Source organism: Cottoperca gobio, chromosome 24 (genome assembly GCF_900634415.1).
Source record: "Cottoperca gobio chromosome 24, fCotGob3.1, whole genome shotgun sequence".
Classification (NCBI taxonomy): domain Eukaryota; kingdom Metazoa; phylum Chordata; class Actinopteri; order Perciformes; family Bovichtidae; genus Cottoperca; species Cottoperca gobio.
Genome location: NC_041378.1, coordinates 16725545 through 16742888, shown reverse-complemented (window position 1 = coordinate 16742888; position 17344 = coordinate 16725545). Strand labels below are relative to the sequence as shown.

The 17344-nt window shown below is 40.2% G+C and overlaps 1 pseudogene; it reads right to left on the bottom strand.

Moving 5' to 3' along the window:
- Positions 1 to 1076: 1076 nt before the first annotated feature.
- Positions 1077 to 17344, bottom strand: part of LOC115003932 (protein FAM49A-like) — a 34915-nt pseudogene continuing 18647 nt past the window's right edge.

Here is a 17344-nt window from a genome sequence, read left to right as displayed (position 1 = left end):
TTTTAACCATTCTGGATCATAAGACTCATGATATTCTTGGCATGTTACCACATTGGATTAATGGTATGTTACTGTTTATATTAACAGAATTATACGCACTCTGCCTGCCTTCCACTACGAGACGGCTTTTGTTTCATATTCCATGCAACAAGAATACATTATATATTCTCAATAAGGACATCATGTTACTTGCATTGTTCTGCAGAAGCCATATATCTCACATTACTTGGTTTTTGCTCAGTGTTAGGCGATATTCAGATCTTAAATTGTTAAAGTAATCACTGCAGTAACAACGGTTGGCTATCATGACCACAGACAGACAAACTGCTCTTGGATAAAGCATCAGTGACTTTAAAACTCTGTCTGGGATCTGTTTGCATTTCTAAATCCCTCCACTCCCATCATTTCCTCTTTAGTGAATAAACAAAGCTGGCTTGCTACATTGTGAGCGTGGCTGAAATGCCACTGTGAGGCGTATTGTGTTTGTTTTCAGGCAGATTTTTTTGCGTTGTTTAAATGAACTAATTTCAATTTATGTGAACATCAGGAAAGCAAGCAGTGATGTAGTTATAGGAATGTGGAGAAAGTTTCTATCCAAAAGTATCATATCTTGAACTAACACCGTTACAATAATGAAATATACTACAGATATGAGGATTAGCAGATGAAAAACAAGTGTTAAATACACTATATAATATACCTGAAGATAATGCTTAATATTGACATTATGCCACATACATATAATGAGTCTCATTAAAGTGCACATACAGGGCATGCAGATAAGTTAGTAAAAGCAGACGGCAAGGTCAAGAAGTCAAGGGTCAGCTCCATTTTTCTTCAACTTGGCATGGAATGAATGGATTTCAAAGACATGATCAATCATGAATTCTTAAATGCAATGGAGGAAGGTTGACATTCAATAGTTGAATAGGCTAACCCCTGACCAGTGAGAGCAGCTAAAGAAGGTTAAAGGAAACAATGAATCAGGGATAAGAGACCAGGGGGGGGCAGGCCTTAGCAGAAAGACGTAGAAGCTGTGCTCACTTTCAAAGTCAAGGAAAAAGTTTGGCCCCTGTTCAAAAGCTCTGTGCAAGGAGCACTTTAAGAGATTCTCCCATTTGGTTTTCTGCAAGAAAAGAAAAGAGAGAAAGAAAAAAGGAAGAAAAGTTGTGTGATGTTAAAAGTTATCATAAGTTATTTGAAAAAGCGGGAGATAAATGGCAGATCAAGCTGAAAGGGCAGGAGGTCAAGACCGAGTGAAAGAAAGGAGAAAAGAGAGGAGCGTAAGCAGACTCCTTCCTGGCTTCGTCATCTGGAAGCAGAGACCTGCTGATAGAAAGGAACAGCTGAGCCCCCCCCCCCCATCCATATTTTCTCCCTTTTGATCCCTCCTCTGCCAGACTTACTTTCAAAGTCCAGGAAAAGTGTGGATAGTTCTCTATATCCCTTGTTAGGGACTTTAGCAGGTTCCCATTCCGCAAACCTGATGATCAAAATACAGCAGTGAAAAACAAGACACACACAAGATACTGAATACATAGATTTTTACACAACACACACAATGTGAAGTTAAGTATGTACTTGATATAACAGAGCATTCATATCAACAGAGGTTGTTTCTATTTCTTCTGGTGAATTCTCAAATTGAATCGTTGTTCTCCAGCCCGGTTAGTGTAGCTAATCTGGATGTTTATGGAGTGTGTTCTGCCCTAACGTGCAGGTTTTTGGGGGAATTTCAATAGAGTCAATGACAGTTGATGCTTTCACTTGCAGTTTGTGTTGCATTTAGATGCAAATGTCTGCTTGTATGCTGAGAAGGATTTACTGAAAAAATTCAATGTGAGCCAGTCCTAAAAACCTGAGCAGATTAGGGAACTTTATGAGCATTTAAAAGTATAGTATCACTTCTAGATGCAGGTCAAAGTAGTACTGACGTTATACAAAAAAATGAACAAAGACTAATTATATTTATTAATTAATCTGCAGATATTTTCTCAATTAATAGAATTCTTGTTAAATCAATAAATGGTCATAAATCTTAGAAAGTGTCGACATCACAGAAGAAAGTGAGCATTATAGATATTTTTGTTTTAAAACAGTTTACAAACTATCATTTTTGCTGATTCTTTTGTGTCCGTTAATTGTTTACTCAACTTATTGTTTAAACTCTAACGATTTTTTTTAATCAATTACTCATTTTTAAACTAATCCGAAGAGGAAACAAAGGATTTCTAATCGTGAACATTTTGTGTGTATTTATAAACACGCACACCTTCAAAAATCTATTCAAAAACTACGTTGCCATCACATCGTGCGTGTGTTTGTTATGGTTGTGACGGGTGTGTGATGTGAGTGTGTGTGATGTGAGTGTGATGTGAGTGTGAGTGTGTGTGAGTGTGATGTGTGTTGTGATGTGTGTGTGATGTGTGATGTGTGTGATGTGTGGTGTGATGTTGTGTGTGTGTGTGATGGTGATGTGTTTGGCATGTGTACGTGTGTGTGACTGTGTGTGATGTGAGTGTGTGATGTGTTGGTGTGATGTGTGGTGTGACGTGTGTGTGATGTGTGACGTGTGTGTGCTTGTGTGTGATTGTGTGTGTGATTTTGAGTGATGTGTGTGTGATGTGGTGTGATGTGTGTGTGATGTGTGTGTGTGTTGGTGTGTGTGTGTGTGATGTGTGTGTGCTGTGGTGTGATGTGTGTGTGAATGTGTGTTGATGTGTGACTGTTGGTGTGTGTGATGTGTGATGTGTGTGTGATGTGTGTGATGTGTGTGATGTGTGTGATGTGTGTGTGTGATGTGTGTGTGATGTGTGTGTGATGTGTGTGTTGGTGTGTGTGTGTGTGTGATGGTGTGTGTTGGTGTGTGTTGTGTGATGGTGTGTGTTGTGTGTTGTGTGTTGGTGTGTGTTGTGTGTTGGTGTGTGTGTGATTTTGTTTTGTGGTGTTGTGATGGGTGTGTGTGAGTGTTTGCTGATATCATGTAAAGAGGAGGAGAAAGAAAAATAGTCATTCTGGATGGCAGGAATTCTCATCTGAAGGGAAACGAGAAAATAGTGAGAGCTTGGACAAGAGACATTTAACATTTAACCACCACTTTTGAACTAACAACATATCATTTCATTACAAGTGGACTATGTGTGGCACTGAGTAAAGTAATGAACAAAGAGTGACTGAGTTGATCAGCTCAGAGTTTCCAGCAGACCTTCAGCTCATCGAAGCGCAGAGTGAAGTGAAGGATCTCAGCAAACTGTTTGGCCAGCGCCTGCTCCCTCTCCAGGTGCTGAGTGGGCCGTGAAGGGTGCACATGTCAGGCACTCCAACAAACTCTGCAGGGCCTCCTCTGCACACACACACACACACACACACACACACACACACACACACACACACACACACACACACACACACACACACACACACACACACACACACACACACACACACACACACACACACACACACACACACCACAACACAAAGTCAGCTACTGTGTAGGTGTCCAGTTCAGAATGTATTTGGGCAGACCTGAACACTTCATTTTTATAAGATTAATTTTATTTTAATAAGTTTCTTGAATAAAATAAAATATTTTTTAAAAATTACGAGAAAATATTTTAAGACTTTTCTAAATAAAATAAAAATGCTAATTTAAAGACCACCAGAGTGATGGAAGTCAATAAGCTCAAGATAAGACAAGGAATGCTACTTTACGCTGAAAACGCACCAGGCGGTGTTGAAGGGACATATTTTTGCAGCCGGGAGGCTGTTAATACGTTTCAAGCGGGTAGAAATTCAACACGTCACAGGAGTCGCAGCCCTCTGTTTACCGCTGCGGGTACTCTTGTCCGCAATTCACTGCTAAAAGTTAAACTATCCCCAACTTTTATTGGCCACTGCAGATTTCTATAGACATTGCATGGCAGCTCGCCGCATGTGCGTTTCCGGCGTTACCTTTATTTAACCGAGAAAGTGACTTAATAAGTTTAAAAAGCTTTGATTAGGACACATTCAAAACCGATGCCACTGGAAAAACAAAGAAGATAAGACAAGACATTGTGTTGTACACTGAGCATACCTAGTCTGAGAGAGAAACTGTAGAACTTTTTGAGTTTGATGACCAGCGGGCAGACTGAGTTCCAGGCTCGCTCCTGCAGCATGAAGTCGTTGGGGTTCTGAATTGCCTAAAAAGAACAAAGAAAACCAGCAGAACACATCAGAAAACTCCACGATTAGGGTCATAACAAACATAAACATGCAGAGGATTTAACTAGTTTGTTCTGCATTTCAGTGAAACTTGATGTCAATTCAGCCGCTCTTCTCTCCTGTACTGCACTTCAGAAATATTTGTGTGTGTGTGTGTGTGTGTGTGTGTGTGTGTGTGTGTGTGTGTGTGTGTGTGTGTGTGTGTGTGTGTGTGTGTGTGTGTGTGTGTGTGTGTGTGTGTGTGTGTGTGTGTCTTACATCTCTGATCTCCTGGCCGGCTCCTTTGTACGACTGCAGGCCAGTCAGGATGTTCTCAGAGTCCTGGAGGACCGAGTTCACCTGGTTCCACACCTCACGCTCTCCTTCTGTCGGCTGTGCATCTGACACACAAAGCACACGCACAACTGTGTATACATGTACACATGCGAGCACACACACACACACACACACGAGGACAATAGGTAGCTAAGCTACTATACTGTCGCAGTCAACGTCAATAAAAACAGATTTCTGAATTCTTGCCTTTTCTCATCAAGTCTCAATGTTCTAGTGATTCGTAATTTAAGCAGATTTAAAATAAATTTCTAGGTTAAATGTTAAACTGTTACTTGATGTGAAAGGGCTTTATGTAAATAAGTAGTAACATTGTTTTTTTAATTAAGATGAAACAATCACTGGGGGAACATGGGAATGTGTGCCGAGTGTTTTTGTCACTAAAAGTAACTCAAAGTTTGTGATTGACGAGAAGAAAAACATTCAACATTAATGAACTGTGTCAAAGCTAAACGCATTATTTCACTTCACTTTGAGCTTTTAGCACATACAGCATATCGACATGAGTCCATCAACAGTCAGTCCCCAAAATGTGCAGCCAGAGTGATGCCTTTCATTTGAAAAACAAACTCCTAATGTTATGCGTCGGTATATAGAGTCGTCTGTAAAAGAATGAAAGCACTCTACTGTAGACCGAATGTCTCCACAACAGTTTCATGATCATAATGTATCTAAACCTCTGACAGAATACACTGGAGCTGCTGCGTTTACTGCATCCTGCGTAAGCTCAAATAAGTCATGTTTCATAAGGCGTGTTCCGTAAGGCGTGTTTCGTAAGGTGTGTTCCGCAAGGCGTGTTCAGCAAGGCGTGTTTCGCAAGGCGTGTTCCATAAGGCGTGTTTCATAAGGTGCGTTTCGTAAAGCGCGTTTCGTAAAGCGCGTTTCGCAAGGCGCGTTTCATAAGGCGCGTTTCATAAGTCGCGTTTCATAAGGCGTGTTTCATAAGGCGTGTTTCATAAGGCGTGTTTCATAAGTTGTGTCTCATAAGGCGTGTTTCATAAGGCGTGTTTCATAAGGCGTGTTTCATAAGTTGTGTTTCATAAGGCGTGTTTCATAAGGCGTGTTTCATAAGTTGTGTTTCATAAGGCGTGTTTCATAAGGCGTGTTTCATAAGGCGTGTTTCATAAGTTGTGTTTCGTAAGGCGTGTTCCGTAAGGCGTGTTCCGTAAGGTGTGTTCCGCAAGGCGTGTTCAGCAAGGCGTGTTCCGCAAGGCGTGTTCCATAAGGCGTGTTTCGTAAGGTGCGTTTCGTAAAGCGCGTTTCGTAAAGCGCGTTTCGTAAAGCGCGTTTCGCAAGGCGCGTTTCATAAGGCGCGTTTCATAAGTCGCGTTTCATAAGGCGCGTTTCATAAGGCGTGTTTCATAAGGCGTGTTTCATAAGTTGTGTCTCATAAGGCGTGTTTCATAAGGCGTGTTTCATAAGGCGTGTTTCATAAGTTGTGTTTCATAAGGCGTGTTTCATAAGTTGTGTTTCATAAGTCGTGTTTCATAAGGCGTGTTTCATAAGGCGTGTTTCATAAGGCGTGTTTCATAAGGCGTGTTTCATAAGTTGTGTTTCATAAGGCGTGTTTCATAAGTTGTGTTTCATAAGGCGTGTTTCGTAAGGCGTGTTTCGTAAGGCGTGTTTCGTAAGGTGTGTTCCGCAAGGCGTGTTCAGCAAGGCGTGTTTCGCAAGGCGTGTTCCATAAGGCGTGTTTCATAAGGCGCGTTTCGTAAAGCGCGTTTCGTAAAGCGCGTTTCGTAAGGCGCGTTTCGCAAGGCGCGTTTCATAAGGCGCGTTTCATAAGTCGTGTTTCATAAGGCGTGTTTCATAAGGCGTGTTTCATAAGTTGTGTCTCATAAGGCGTGTTTCATAAGGCGTGTTTCATAAGTTGTGTTTCATAAGGCGTGTTTCATAAGGCGTGTTTCATAAGGCGTGTTTCATAAGTTGTGTCTCATAAGGCGTGTTTCATAAGGCGTGTTTCATAAGTTGTGTTTCATAAGGCGTGTTTCATAAGGCGTGTTTCATAAGTTGTGTTTCATAAGTTGTGTTTCATAAGTTGTGTTTCATAAGTCGTGTTTCATAAGGCGTGTTTCATAAGTTGTGTTTCATAAGGCGTGTTTCATAAGTTGTGTTTCAAAAGTTGTGTTTCATAAGGCGTGTTTCATAAGTTGTGTTTCATAAGTTGTGTTTCATAAGGCGTGTTTCATAAGGCGTGTTTCATAAGGCGCGTTTCATAAGGCGCGTTTCATAAGGCGCGTTTCATAAGGCGTGTTTCATAAGTTGTGTTTCATAAGGCGTGTTTCATAAGTTGTATTTCATAAGGCGTGTTTCATAAGGTGCGTTTCATAAGGCGTGTTTCATAAGTTGTGTTTCATAAGTCGTGTTTCATAAGGCGTGTTTCATAAGTTGTGTTTCATAAGTCGTGTTTCATAAGGCGTGTTTCATAAGGCGTGTTTCATAAGTTGTGTTTCATAAGGCGTGTTTCATAAGTTGTGTTTCATAAGGCGTGTTTCATAAGTTGTGTTTCATAAGGCGTGTTTCATAAGGCGTGTTTCATAAGGCGTGTTTCATAAGTTGTGTTTCATAAGGCGTGTTTCATAAGTTGTGTTTCATAAGGCGTGTTTCATAAGGTGCGTTTCATAAGGCGTGTTTCATAAGTTGTGTTTCATAAGTCGTGTTTCATAAGGCGCGTTTCATAAGGCGCGTTTCATAAATCGTGTTTCATAAGGCGCATTTCATAAGACGCGTTTCATAAGGCGCGTTTCAAGGCAGCAATATTTGGAGGTTGACTGTAAAAGAACCAGCATGCAGGTATACAGGGCAGTCTAATCCAAAGCATGCTGAAGCAAACTCTTGGGTAGACGTGGAGCTACAGTAGAACCTGTTAATGTTGTGAACATGAACATAGCTTTTACCAGTCTGGATCATAAGACTCATGATATTCTTGGCATGTTACCACATTGGATTAATAGTATGTTTACTGTTTATATATTAACAGAATTATACCGCACTCTGCCATGCCTGCCACCTACAGACGGCTTTGTTTCATATTTCATGCAACAAGAATACATTATATATGTCTCAATAAGGACATCAGTTACTTGCATTGTTCTGCAGAAGCCATATATCTCACATTACTTGGTTTGCTTCAGTGTTCAGGGCATATGTCAGATCTTAAATTGTAAAGTAATCACTGCAGTAACAAGCGTTGGCTATCATGACCACAGACAGACAAACTGCTCTTAGGATAAAGCATCAGTGACTTTAAAACTCTGTCTGGGATCTGTTTTGCATTTCTAAATCCCTCCACTCCCATCATTTCCTCTTTAGTGAATAAACAAAGCTTGGGCTTGGCTACATTGTGAGCGTGGCTGAAATGCCACTGTGGAGGCGTATTGTGTTTGTTTTCAGGCAGATTTATTTGCCTTGTTTAAATGAACTAATTTGTCAATTGTATGTGAACATCAGGAAGCAGAGCAGTGATGTAGTTATAGGAATGTGGAGGAAAGTTTTCTATCCGAAAAGTATTCATATATTGAACTAACACCGATTACATAATGAAATATAACTACAGATATGAGGATTATGCAGGATGACAAAGTGTTAAATACACTATATAATATACCTGATGATAATGCGTTAATATTTACATTATGCCACATACATATAATGAGTCTCATTATAAGTGCACATACAGGGGCATGCAGATAAGTTAGTAAAAGCAGACGGCAAAGGTCAAGGGTCAAGGGTCAGCTCCATTTTTCTTCAACTTGGCATGGAATGAATGGATTTCAAAAGCATGAATCAATCATGAATTCTAATAAATGCAATGGAGGAAGGTTGACAATTCAATAGTTGAATAGGCTAACCCCTGACCAGTGAGAGCAGCTAAAGAGAGGTTAAAGGGAAACAATGAATCAGGGATTAAGAGGGAGGGGGGCAGGCCTAGCAGAAGGACAGGTAGAAGCTGTGCTCACTTTCAAAGTCAAGGAAAAAGTTTGGCCCCTGTTCAAGCTCTGTGCAAGTGAGCACTTTTAAGAGATTCCCCATTTGGTTTCTGCAAGAGAAAGAAAAAGAGAGAAAGAAAAAAAAGGAAGAAAAGTATGTGTGATGTTAAAAAGTTATCAATAAGTTATTTGAACAAAGACGGGAGAAATGGCAGATCAGAGCTGAAAGGGCAGGAGGTCAAGACCGAGTGAAAGAAAAGGAGAAAAAGAGAGGAGCGTAAGCAGACTCCTTCCTGGCTTCGTCATCGGGAGCAGAGACCTGCTGATAGACAGGAAACAGCTGAGCCCCCCCCCCCATCCATATTTTCTCCCTTTGATCCACTCCTCTGCCAGACTTACTTTCAAAGTCCAGGAAAAAGTGTGGATAGTTCTCTATATCCCTTGTTAGGACTTTTAGCAGGTTACCCATTCCAGCAAACCTGATGATCAAAATACAGCAGTGAAAAACAGACACACACAAAAGACATGAATACATAGATTTTTACACAACACACATTCAATGTGAAGTTAAGTATGTACTTGATATAACAGAGGCATTCATATCCAACAGAGGTTGTTTCTATTTCTTCTGGTGAATTCTCAAATTGAATCGTTGTTATTCCAGCCCGGGTTAGTGTAGCTAATCTGGATGTTTATGGAGTGTGTGTTCTGACCCTACGTGCAGGTTTTTGGGGGGAATTTCAAATAGGAGTCAATGACAGTTGATGCTTTCACTTGCAGTTTGTGTTGCATTTTAGATGCAAATGTCTGCATGTATGCTGAGAAGGATTTACTGAAAATAAATTCAATTGTGAGCCAGTCTAAAACCTGGAGCAGATTAGGGAACTCTTTATGAGCATTTAAAAGTATAGTTACACTTCTAGATGCAGGTCAAAGTAGTACTGACGTTATACAAAAAAATGAACAAAGACTAATTATATTATTAATTAATCTGCAGATTATTTTCTCAATTAATAGAATTCTTGTTAAATCAATAAATGGTCATAAATCTTAGAAAGTGTCGACATCACAGAAGAAAGTGAGCATTATAGATATTTTTGTTTTAACAGTTGACAAACTAATCATTTTTGCTGATTCTTTTTGTGTCAGTTAATTGTTTACTCAACTTATTGTTTAAACTCTACGGTTTTTTTTAATCAATTACATCATTTTTTAAACTAATCCGAAGAGGAAACAAAGGATTTCTAATCGTGAACATTTTGTGTGTATTTATAAACACGCACACACTTCAAAAATCTATTCAAAAACTACGTTGCCATCACATCGTGCGTGTGTGTGTGATGTGTGACGTGTGTGTGATGTGTGTGTGTGATGTTAGTGTGATGTGTGTGTGATGTGTGTGTGATGTGTGATGTGTGTGTGATGTGTGATGCGTGTGTGATGTGTGTGTGATGTGTGATGTGTGATGTGTGTGTGATGTGTGATGTGTGTGTGATGTGTGATGTGTGTGGCATGTGTGACGTGTGTGTGACGTGTGTGTGATGTGTGTGTGATGTGTGTGTGATGTGTGATGTGTGTGTGATGTGTGTGTGACGTGTGTGTGATGTGTGTGTGATGTGTGTGTGTGATGTGTGTGTGTGATGTGTGTGTGACGTGTGTGTGATGTGTGACGTGTGTGTGATGTGTGTGTGACGTGTGTGTGATGTGTGTGTGTGTGATGTGTGATGTGTGTGTGATGTGTGTGTGATGTGTGTGTGATGTGTGTGTGTGTGTGGGTGTGTGATGTGTGTGTGATGTGTGTGTGATGTGTGATGTGTGTGTGTGTGATGTGTGATGTGTGTGTGATGTGTGTGTGTGTGATGTGTGTGTGATGTGTGTGTGATGTGTGTGTGATGTGTGTGTGTGATGTGTGTGTGATGTGTGTGTGATGTGTGATGTGTGTGATGTGTGTGTGTGTGTGTGTGATGTGTGTGTGATGTGTGTGTGAGTGTTTGCTGATCAGTAAAGAGGAGGAGAAAGAAACAATTCCCTCCTGAGGTTCTGAACTAATTTATCTGCTCTTTTGGACTCAGGGTTACAACAACACAGGGATGCAGTCCGAAATGAGAGTTTCACTCTTTAAAGGTTTTAAAAGGCAGTAGGTAGGTAGGTAGCAATTTCCAGGGAAAAGTCTACTTCCTCAGCCATGGAGGGGGCCACGAGCTCTGTAATCACAGCACCTTAAAACGTACAGGAGCATAATATGAGGCCACGATTGCAGTAAAACAGCGCAGCACATCATGGGGGTGTTAATGGGGACAGTATAACCTTACTGGGTTCTGAAGATTTAACCAGGTATTACGCTCATGTTGGGGGAGGGAGTTCATCATATGCATATGAACTCTAAAAACGTCAGTCAATTAAGGACATGAAGTTGCTGCATGAAGGAACTATAAAAAGGCACACAGTCTTTTGTACTCACACAGAGATCCAACCTCTCTTGGACTTCACAAGACATAGTGTGAAGAGACAACAAAAGAGACACTATGCTGCAGTGTGCACATGATCATCACACTGCACAGCCTTCAGCAAGCTGTCCACTATTTTCAATCACAGTATTCATTCTTCGTCTTCACACGGCAACAGCTTTGATTCTGGAGAAATTATCAATCTTGTAATGTGGTCTGATAATGAATTTCATGCATACATGGTTCAATATGGCGTTTTAATACAATATTGTACCAGAAGAGGGCAGCGCTGGTTTACATTCATATTTCACTAACAGGGATTAAGGTTGTATTGAAAGGATGGCATGTTGGTACATGTGCTGCAGTAGTACAGCCTTCGTTTTATAGACCAACCCTGACCTGCGGCTACAACAAGTTCCTCAGCAGACGCTTTGCCTTCATCTCCAGCCAAACTCTGGTTATGCTCCCTCAGGTACCAGTTAACCAGCCAGTTGTTCAGACCATGTGACAACAAAGCTCCTGTGACAACTAATACAATTCTTACTTTTCCATTCGTTTTCATTCAGGGCATTTTTATTCATTATAGAAAGTGTGTCGTGGGAAAAACTGCATCATTTTCAAGCTTTTAAGAGATGCCTTAAGGAAATTCTTTCACGTTCTGTTACACTGTTGGATATCATATCATTAATTTGTCATTTCCTACACAACAAGCCTTTTAACAACCTCTACAGAACAAATTTATAGCTTTGAGTCATAGATATGTGTGTGTGTGTGTGTGTGTGTGTACACTGGGGAGTGTCTATGATTGCGGTGATGTCACTCAAAATGTAGCTGCATTGCATTCTGGTATGCTAAGACTACTGTTCATGGATAAAGTAATGATTCAGCGAAACACTTTGATTTCACCAAAACAGATCAATCTCCAGATCTGATACAAAAATGAAGTTTCCAACTTTTCCACTGATAAAACATAAAATGCAACAAGTCAATATCTTGACATGTATCAACCTAACACCATGGATGATAGTAGGATATAACAAGGAGAGGTATGAAAGTGCAAACCACAGATAAAAAGACTCCAATAATACCCTGTGACAGTTAACTTAAGGGACAGTTCAACCCAAAATCTAAAACTAAAAGCCTTCAGAAAATAGTTCCTACACAAAAATGCTCACAACAAGCTCTGTGGATTATCTTGTGTAACGGGTCAGGATTTCTGTACAGAGACTTTGCTGTTGAGTTTTTCAAAATGTATTTTCTTGGTACTTTGAGCCCCACAAGCCGAGCACATCTAGTTCCATTGTATTAGAGAGAAGGCCGACATCTCTACGGCTGATATCTCCAACACTCCAACTGTCCCTAACTAGCAATTAAGTGTGAGCTGTATTTCCTCCCTGAGGTAAACAAACCAGTTCCAGCTACTTTCTTGGAAGCGGAAATGAAACAAACAGCAGCTCCAGTCAAGCTGAACATATACTCAACGAAATGTACAGCTAAAGAAAACAAATGAAGCGTGGATAGTGACATCATGAGATTTATTTTGGCCGAGTTAATCCCTGTCAAGCCTATGGTAATTGGGTAAAATATGCAAATTATAATCCTTGTGTTGTCCTCCCGATTGCCATACACCTCTTGTCCTCTGGGGTCCCAACATCTGTGAGAAAAGGCCTGTTTATTTTTTGTTGTCTTGACCATTGCTTGACCCCAGAGGACAAGAGTTATTAAATTCAATAAAAAAAACATAATTCAATAAAATTTCATAACATTTATTTTAATCATGAAGAGCATAGTATTGAACAACCCATATTATTTTCAGACCATTTGATGAATAAAAAAACATATTTTGATGGCAATAGATTTCATTTGGGGTCAGAATGACCCGAGGACAACACGAGGGTTAAAAGAAAGCACAGTAAACTGTGCATATATAAAGATGTCTGCTCTCCCCATGGCCCCCCGTTTATGTACCTGAGACAGTGTTACATATAAAGGTGTGTTGCCATTATAACACATACCTGTCAACATTGGAATTTCAAAATAAGGGAATTTTTTTGGCAGACTCCGTGCACGAGCGGAACGTGTCATCACGTGGTCACGTCATGTCAACAAACTTCCATTTTAAACGAGACGGTCATTGAAATCAGTGAACGCAGCGTGGCGAGTGTAAAACAGAGAAAGGTGGATGCAGAATGTTGTACTTTCCAGGAGAAATAATCTCGAGCGTCTCGAGTGTACTAATAAAGGATTGTTGATTTCTGATAAAACAGAAAGATACATGGATAAACAAGTTGCTTTTTTGCACAGCGTGAAAGAAATGTGAAATTAATTAGTACGGCCCTCGAAGGATATTATAAAAAATAAAATGGCCCTAGATAGGAAAAAGGTTCCCTACCCCTGCTTTAACAGCTCTCAGCCACCCAGCCCCCATATAATGTAAACGTAAACACATAAGGGACGGGTATATACATTCAGGAAATACATGTTTATTTAAAGTGTGTATTACTTGTACAGACACGTTTATAAGATTTATGTATTTTATTTGATGACTTATTATCATCAATTTATTTGATGATTGATGAGTTGTGTGGCTTTTATTTTCCCCAACGAGGACTTTCTTGCGATGGCAGAGTCAGGCAATTTTTCTTGCTGGCGAACATCGCTTATTCCGCCGTGTGCAATGCTAGAGCACGAGTTTGCCCAACTCTGCTTTTAATAAATAAGGGAAGGTCTCCTCTCATTTGGACAAGGTACTTACATAAAGTTTTAACTTGTTTGGCAGGTACAACCGCGTCTCCACCTATCTCCCGTTCACTGTGACTCATCCATATGTTCTCGTCTCCTTCTGTGTTATTGTTCCTGTTTTCTTCTTCTTCTGTGTGTTTACTGGCAGGATAACATTTTTCAGCTAAAGTTAAACATAATACTGCCACCTGCTCTACCGGAGGCCACTTTACACTTTTTTTTTTATATGGGATAATTACGGGAAAATATTTAAACGGGAGGACAGCGGGATAGAAGGAAAAATACGGGATAATCCCGGGAAAACGGGAGGGTTGACAGGTATGTTATAACAACACTGGCTAGCAGGAGCAAAATATCTTTTGCAATGACCTTACACAGTGAATAGACCTTTTGCACTGCAGACATTTTCACTTGCTATAGCAAGAAAAGCACAGATGGAACTAAGAGCATTAACAACGACTCGACTGTTCCAACAGTGAGTCAGTGAGCACATTACCAGGAAGCTGGAGGTGTCTCACCTGAATGAAATGCAGCCGTTATTGTTAATTATGACAGTACTTCTCCATCATGAAATATCAATGTTGTGAATGAAGGTGAAGTGAACAATAATAGACGAGCCTTGGTAATGCTTCTGGGACCGGATTCATTTTGTCTAACTGGGTTTACCTTTCAGAAAGGTTGGTAAATGCATAACATATCTCACAGAATTGCTCATTTTTGGTTTTCTTCGTTTCCTTTTCTTGTTTTATTAATATTTGGACAATCGCATTTTCACAATGATGGTCTATCTGAATAGCTCAACATACATCGGAATATAACTGATCCGGGTTCAAAACCCTGCTCTTCACCTGGGTTGAACACAGGCCGGGAGATGGGATGGGTATTTAATTTAATCTTATTTAACATTATCTTACATTATAGGTCATTTAGCAGAACAGCTGAACTAACTACAGGGACAGTCTCCCTGGAGCAACTCAGGGTTAAGTGCCTTGCTCAGGGCCACAATGGTGGCAGCCCTGGTATTGAACTCACGACCATCTGATGTTGTATTTGGAAGCCGCACCACTAGACCACTAGCCCATCACCACCCCATTTAACAACTTTCAAATACTGACTTGACAAAAAAACAAAAAAGAGTGAGAGAGACCAGAGCGCACGGGAGTGAAAGTTAACTTAATTTGGTCCTTATGTAATGCAATTCTGTGTGATTCAATGGTTTAGCAGTGATGTGTTCGGGACTACAGCTGCAGACTGAATGGCTTCTGCAGGGTATTAACGGTGACGAGACAAATGCAGGTTGAATCCATGTTCAGTAAACCTGCATCACCATACGGACATCTCTCTCATGCAAAGGATGATTCATCCACTCCATATCATAAATACTTTTATCCAAAGTGATTAGCATTAGCTGTTTCTGTATTGGCTCATTAGAAATCAAACTTCTGCATCTGCTGAGAGCTTCACAGAAATATTAACTGCTCTCCGTTACATGGCACTTTCCCGTCTCTATGCTTCAGTCTTACCAGACAGGGGAGGGGAAACTTTGCAGGGAAATTTCTCGTCTGCTAGGTTCCTCTTTCACAACCACTTATCTATATGGCCAGGACTGAAAGTGTGAAAAATGTGACTTTCCTCTTTCCTCTTTACCATCAACTGACTGACGTTGGTTGAATTAAAAAGCAGAATAGCACATATAGTGTACCATATAAAAAGGGATATTTTTGTGAATATTATTATTATTATATATTTCACATATAGCTCACCATTAAAAAAAACAAAAAAACAAACGAAAACAATCATAGTGAGACCTCTCTTGGTCAAAGAGAAATACAAGGTTAAAAACCCTGTCGACAACCAAATAGTGTTGAAGATAGCGTCAGGTTTGAGTGACTGGGGAACTTTATATTACCTCGTCAGTTGTTCTCAGTGACACAAACAGACTCTCCTAACAGCCCACTGTCCTCCTTTAACCTTAATATAAACATTCCTCTTGCTTCGAAAAAAAATGTGCTTGTGAGACCGTGCAGCAGTCTCAAGGCTATCTGTGCTTTATAATTACAGCGAACTGTAAGCACCAAAATGAATGCCACATTTAAATTGCCTTCCCTGCTGTCTGAAACAACCTCTGTTGAGAGAGAAATCATTCTCTGAGCAAACAAACCAAATGATTTGTCGAGTGGTGAATGTAGTTTAGCATTTTGTAGAACAACGAGGTTTAATATTTGTCTTTTATATGGAAAGTGGAAAAAAGTTTGAGAAGTACAATTATCAGATGTCAATAGCACTTTCACATCTAATATGAGTGTTTGTGCCATTAACCACCGACAGAGAAGCATCTAAAATCAGGGGTGGGGAAACTCCAGCCTCCGGGCCGTATACAGTCCGCAAGACCATTTGATCCGGCCCTCGAGGTAATTCATAAACACGCAAAAACATCCACTAGAAAAAAAAAAATAATAATCTAGACAGCAATAGAATAACTGTTTTTATTCCGACTGTTTTTCCTGGCCAAGGTCAGGGTCCTTGAACACAACACGAGCGGAACGTGTCATCCCGTGGTCACATCACGAGACTGTCGTTGACATCAGTGAACGCAGCGTGGCGAGTGTAAAACAGAGAAAGCTGGATGTGGAATGTCGCACTTTCCAGGAGAAATGGACGAACGATTATTTCTTTGAGGAAGTAAAAGGCCAGTGTGTCTAGTTTGTGCGGACGCGCTTGCGGTGATGAAAAATAATCTCGAGCGTCATTACTGCACGAAACATGTCAAACAGCACGAGCTGAAAGGACGAGTGCGTTTGGATAAAGTTAACGCTCTTCGGCGGAGTTTGGCCCAACAAGCAGCTCTCTCCAGAGCGGAACATACAAACATGGACAGATAGAGAGGTAGACCACCACACCAAGAACAGAATATTCCACCACTGCTGTGCAATTATCACTGGCATTTACAATATTCACTTTATTTTCTATCAACCACTTGGTACTTATGTTATTTTTTATTCTATGTAATTATTGTGTACTGCCTTTTTACTTCATATGTTCTTTTGCTGTGACGAGATTTCTGATTTCTGATAAAACAGAAAAATACATGGATAAAAAAGTAGCTTTTTTGCACAGCATATAAGAAAAGTGAAATGAATGGGCTGCGTCTTAAAAACTTTTGCAGAGGTTACGAGTTCAATAATTAGTATGGCCCTCGAAGGATGTTGTAAAAAAATAAAATGGCCCTTGATAGGAAAAAGGTTCCCCACCCCTGGTCTAAATGATCAAATACCAATAAATACAATTGTTTTCAAACAGTGAGATCCATTTGTATGCAAGTCCTTAATTAAAGGTACCCTGTGGAGTTTCTGAATGCTAGTATTTCTATGGAGCAGCAGTGTTTTATGAATGGATCACAAAGGTCATGCACAATGCACATCCAGCCATTGATTTCACACGTTCAGCAGTTGGTAGCCGTTACGCGAAGAAAAGCAGCAGCGCGCAAACAGAGAAGAAAGAGAAAGAAGAAAACTGCAAGTTAGCACACAATATAGATGCAAACAAATCATGATTTAAATTATTATAAGCTTTGGAAATGCTTAAGGAGGAAGGAAAAAAGCATGTCTGTTGGACATCAAGGTTACACACAATAGGTTTTGGTGAATAACACTGAATGTAAATAGAGCTTGTTGCTACAAGAAAACT